Raw genomic sequence first — 6,000 nt, forward strand, 5'->3', positions numbered from 1 at the left:
AGTTCAGAAGTGCGATTCCGCAAATTTTTTAGTTTGTCTTCACAGATAATAATTATGATTGAGGTGTCATTCGAGTTTCAAATCCACACAGAGCCAAGTTACGCAAACGAATAGTTCCAAATCATCCCCGCAATTCAGATTTTCATACATATCCAATAAGAAATGTTAACTCCATTAGGTTGGAAAAACATTCAACTAATTTATATGAGAACAGTCCATCCTACGTAGGAGCAAAGCTTTCTGATAATCTTCCCGATTACCTACATAAATAAAGGGAAAATAAAGAAATGAATTTCAAACAAACCCTGAAAAAATTCCCAATCAACGGTTCTTTTTACAATGTCGCTGAATATCTAAGTCGATGAGAGTGTATTTTATAAATATTCAATATACTTTATTTTTTCCTCTTTTTCCTTGTGTCTGTGTGACACTTTCATGTATTTATTTGTTGTAGCTCCGAAATTCATCTTGATTTCATTCAGGTTGGAGCCTGGCTCCCTTACCCTTTGAACTGATGTTTGCCAGAAGGACAAACGGGTCATGACTGAGGTGGGTGTTATGGTATGGCGGCATGAATGTCCTCAGACATCAGTACCGCCCTTCACGGTGTACCCCTGCCTGGCTGGGGTGAGTTGTATGAAAACGTTGTTCATCTTTCAACGGAAGATATAGGGGCTTCATTCGACAGAGTGTCGGGGCCTTCTACAACGGGAGGGGTCGTCTACAGTACAATCCATAGCTTCCCTAACTAATGGGTTTTCATGAGTTTCTGCGTCATCAAAAACTCTCTGATTTCTCGACTGAATGGATTGTTGTTGTATCTCACGTTTTGTAAAGATTTTCATGTATGTATAATGTCGACGTATCCTATTGTAACCTTGTTTTTTATCAAAAGGTACACTTGTACGGAGCTCTTAGTCAGGAAGCTTCTTTGGGTCGTGAGTAGGAGGAAACTAAAAAAATTGATGTTGAATCGGGCGCCACCGGATTTAAAACAGTAGTATTTTGGAATTTTGCCAACCACGGAAAACAAAATTCATATTATATGACCTGACAAAAAAACTATCCAGTGACTACATAAAATATTTCACTATCTCTGTTGAAAAACGAAAACAACATTAAAATAAAACATCATTTAATAATTCGAACATTCAAATAATCAAATGTTCAGGAGAATCTAAGTTAGATATGATCAACATTTATATTATATAACTCGCCTGTTCATAGTACTATGTTCAGCGTAACAAGTGTGAGTCTTATAATGACTCGCTGTAAAAAAAATAAGATTGATTCTTCAAAGTAATTATTTGAAATGAATTGCACGTGATAAATATATCAGTGCCAATAATTTTTCATTATCAGTTACGGAGGAGAAAATAATAATATCATCTAATAATCGGTAATCAAATAAAGAAATAATGAATCAGGAAATATCGAAAATCTGGCCTTAATTTCCCTCGATGTATGATGGTGCTAGGAGTTCTTGGTAATGTCCTAAAGAGATGACGACAACTTGTAGCAGTGCTCTTATAAAAAAAATGTTCCACTGTTACATGAATATAGAGTAGAGGAGTTCTCAGGAACTGTAGAAATATGATTCTGTCAATTAGTACCAATACTTCGGATTCGGTTGACGAAGGTGATTCGGATACTGGAGTCAATCTAATTCATTATATAACAAATTCCGAAGTCGGAAGCTTTTCTCAGGTGGATGAGTTAGGACTCTCCAGAAGAAATCCCCAGTGAAGGAAGGTTTCTATTCCAAATAGGTATAAAACCTACTATTAAATGATCTACAAAGCGATGAAAAAGCAATAGCCATACAGCATAACAAATCCAATTAAGAAATAATGCATAAACGCAATTTGCTGAGGCAGAGAGAGGCAAAGCCGCGTATCATATCACATCACCTTGGTAACTATCCACAATATTCAAAAATATTTTCAGAGGGCAGAAATGGAGTTTGGGATTCGGAAGAGTGAAGTCGTGTGCCATCAGTAAAGAGCATCACTAGGACAGTACGAAATGATTTGATCGTGATCGAATATGATATGTATACAGGTAATTTTATGAAATAGTTCGCGTTATATTCTGAACAAAAAAAACGTTACACTATATCAACTTGTGATCATGAAGGATTTCATAAATTATTATTGTCTCCAACCCTCCTTCTATTCTATATCAACGACTTATTGGAAAAAAAAACCAAGAATCCAACATATTGCTTTGCTGATGACAGCACCATTTGTCTGGTCATTCTATTTGCATTGCAGGACATCGGTTGCACACCTTCACCGACATCAGGAGGTTGCATATCTTAATGGTGATCTTGAGGTGATTTCGAATTGAGATGGAAGTAACCAGGTTCAATTCAATGCCATGGAAACCCAGGCATCGGTTTCCTCCAAGAAAATAAATGTCGTTGAACCGGATATTATAATATCAGGACAGACAATTCCGCTTTCTGCTTCGATAAGTTTGCTGGGTGTTAAAATGGACACCAATATCCCTTGGCACAATCATGTCGCTGGGATTGCAAAGGCTGCTCCTCAAAAGCTTGGAAAACTGTTCCGAACCAGAAAACTGTACACACCTCAGCAAATTTCGATGCTTCATAAAGCTTAGATCAGACCTTTTTTGGAGTTTCGTCCTCATCCTGGAGTATCGTCCTGAGCATACCCTGGAGCTGCTGGATTCCATCCAGAAAAGAGCCATCCGCCTGACTGGAGACAAGAACATCACTTACAACCTTGATAGTCTGGGATATCGAAAAAAGGTTGGAGATTTTTATCTTTTTATAGATACTTCCACGGAATGTGTTCAAGTGACTTGGCACATTCGATTCCACCAAGAGCGGTACATAAGTACGCGACGGATTGTGGCTGCTCATCTTTTTGAGGTTAAACTCAGTACACCTCGAATTTTACTGTTTGAAAAGTCCTATATTTGGAAAACTGCGTTTATGTGGAATAAACTTCCTGTGAACGTTTTTCCAAATGAATTTAATCTCCTGCGATTCAAAACCAATGTGAATCGCTACTTTCGCAAAGGCACCGCTTCCAGAGCGCCTTAAGGATTTTCCTGTGGTACCTGTGTTTTGTCCTTCAAAAAAATTTAATACTTTGGCACAAGCTTTCCAATCTACTGCAATGTATCAACAACATAAACATGATTACAATATAATAAAAAAATTAGGTACTTGGTGGATAGTTGATTCAATAAAAATCTGTGGGCCACAAACTCTTTATAGCATTTTTCCCAAATATATTTTTGTAAGTTGAAGATTTTTCACAATTCGAAGAATAAAAAAACCCTGAAGTCTGGGGCCATTCTTCAGAAAAAAATTTCGTAGGGAAACTGTGAATAATGTAATTTTCAATTCATTAATCAACTACTGAATATGTTGAAAAATTTAAATTATATTGAAAGCTCAGAAAAAAATGTTCTTTCATGATTATTTCGTTTGGTTTGTTTAGTCGTTGATGAAAGCTATAATAGGAGAGCCCAAGCGGGGACTTCGGGATTTACTAAAGCCCCATATATAAGGCCGCCTGTGAGGGTTGAAGGATCAGATTAGTAAAAAAAAATTGATCATCAGAAATTCTCGAGCGCGTCAGATTAAGATAAGGTGAGTTGACTACCTGATGAAAAGTGTATATTCCAGTAATCTGACAATTTGAAAGTGACGTTTGAAGAAAGGGGAGGGCAGCAAAGTTGTAAAAAAATAACGTCATTTCGACATTCTCGAGCGTAGCAATTTTTTTTTGAAGGAAATAATTCAAGGACAACGAAAAATATATAATCCGGCGATTTCCGCAAGGCGAAATAACAAAAATTCGTCGATAAAGTTTAATGCGTGCAGCTGTGTGATACTTATATTTCCCTCTCCGAGTTTCTATTCCTCTATTCTCTATTCACTTTTTCTCTATCTATTACTCTCTCACTCCGTCCCTACTCTGAATTCTGTTGCCATGACGCCATCATAGCTGATTACAGAGACTCGTTCGTGATGAAGATGAAGATGATGATTAATTAATCAATTAATTGATAGATGTAGCGGTTACTACGTGGTAGGAAATCATAATCAAGAAAAGAGACATTAAAATTTCTATGTATTTTTACCACTTTTATTTGTAACTAACGTTACTGCAGTTTCGTCCTATAAGTACATTTTCAAACTTATACAATATATAAGTTTGAAAATATCCTCATAAGACGAAACTGCATTAACGTTAGTAGCAAATAAAAGTAGTAAAAAACAGAAAGTTTCATTTCTCTTTTCTCATTTGCATGCTCTTTCCTGAGCTTTTCAATTAATTAAGTTCAATGAATTGAAAAAAATGAAAAAAAAATTGAAAATGGCGATTTTTTTTGCACATTATAATAATGGCCGCGTGTTTGCGTCAGATCGAAATCGTCAAATTATTGAATGAGATCTTTTTTTTTGTTGCACTTTACACCCCCTTAGAAAAACTGACGCGCTCGATTACATTTTTTTTCTTTTCACTTTTAACATTATTAAAAATACGTAGGAAATTGATGCTATCAATATCTGACGCGCTCGAGTATGTCCATGCAACAGTATTTTTATACATATTCAAAAATCTATAGCCGATGAAAGATATTATATAACATTTTTTTCTCCTTATCATCTAAGCTTTGCAACTTAATATGTCTCAATGACGCTCGAGTTAATCCCCATTTTGCATTGTGGGCTCCCCTGCTACTATATAGACATTTTTCAAAATCAATTATGAATAATTATACTGACATAAATGTCAAAAATGAATTGTGACGATCAACTGTATTGCCAAATATACGCCAAAACTAACTGACTAACTGATTGGTGGCTGAGCCACCAATCAATCTAATAATAACACTTATGATCTTCAAACATGACTCAACCTCTGACGGAAGCACTAAACTCTTACGAAGGTTCGAAATAGATGAAAACTTCAACCACTATTATAATCTACATGCAGTTATCGTTCACTGTGGTTCTGATGTTGAATCTGGTCATTATTACGCATTGGTCAAAGATGAAACGGACTGGGTTAAGTTTGAGGATAGTCGTATCACTAAATATTCTAGCAATATCTTGATTCAATTGGAGCCTCTGGAGACACCCAACATTTTATTCTATGAAAGAGATAACATTGACAGATCAAAATCTTTAGATGATGTGGTGCTGTCGGTTTTTCCTGGTTTTCCTGCAGCTGAAAAAGCAAATGCGCTACTGTAATCAAACAAGTCGCCCCGAAGAACCAAATAATTTTTGTTGTTGTTTTATAATTTCATAATTTGTGTTACTTTCTATTTTTTCATCATAAATCGTGATGAATGAGTAGGTCAAAAAATCTCAGTAATAAAAGAAACTTTTTTACAGAAATCTAAAGAGCTTTCAACTTTTTTCACCATCGAACGGTACATTTCATCTAAAAAAAATAGACGGAACCCCAAAAACGACTTACCTTTCAGACTGCAGAAATCTTCCTCGTCACACAAAGAACTTCACTTGAGCGAATCCAGCATCGAGTCGCGTTCACGTCTGCATTGGCACATTCTCACCGAGGAACAAAACAACGCACGGCCCTAATGGATGCCGCCTTTCGGTGTGAAGCCCGTCGTGGAGCTTTCGATGTGAAGCTCGTCGCAGAGCTTTCGTCTCGTCACTGAAAGTCGGGTGTTTTGCGGGCCTCCGTTATCGACCACGCCGACATTGCTGTGCCGCCGCGTACGCCCTTAGACCTTCGAAAATATGGATCGGTCGAATCGAAGGCGGACGGTCGAAGAGTCGCGAAACGTTGCTGCTTGTTGCTCACCATTCACTGGTTGAGCTTAGGGTGTAAGTATTTGTTTCGTATTTTTTTTTGGTTTGAAGTTGGAATGGGGTAGAATAGGGGTGTGGAGAGTGGTCACACGAGTATATTAGTCAAAACCTTGTGTCTAAATAGTAGAAAAATACTCTGAATTGGGTCTATTCACTATTTGAGGAAAGCG

At 36.9% G+C, this 6,000-nt stretch overlaps 1 protein-coding gene across 1 annotated transcript in view; it reads right to left on the minus strand.

Moving 5' to 3' along the window:
* The window catches only part of LOC111509054 (solute carrier family 7 member 14), a 206,292-nt gene extending 200,632 nt beyond the window's left edge, over positions 1-5,660 (minus strand). Inside the window, exon 1 of the mRNA XM_074174980.1 lies at positions 5,472-5,660. The gene's annotated coding sequence lies outside the window, so the exon portion shown is untranslated. The remainder of the gene's footprint in view (positions 1-5,471) is intronic.
* Between the last annotated feature and the right edge of the window lie 340 nt (positions 5,661-6,000).

The sequence above is a fragment of the Leptinotarsa decemlineata genome, unplaced genomic scaffold (genome assembly GCF_025532065.1).
Source record: "Leptinotarsa decemlineata unplaced genomic scaffold, Ldec_3_MD MMD2_tig00000882_RagTag_RagTag, whole genome shotgun sequence".
Taxonomy (NCBI): Eukaryota; Metazoa; Arthropoda; class Insecta; order Coleoptera; family Chrysomelidae; genus Leptinotarsa; species Leptinotarsa decemlineata.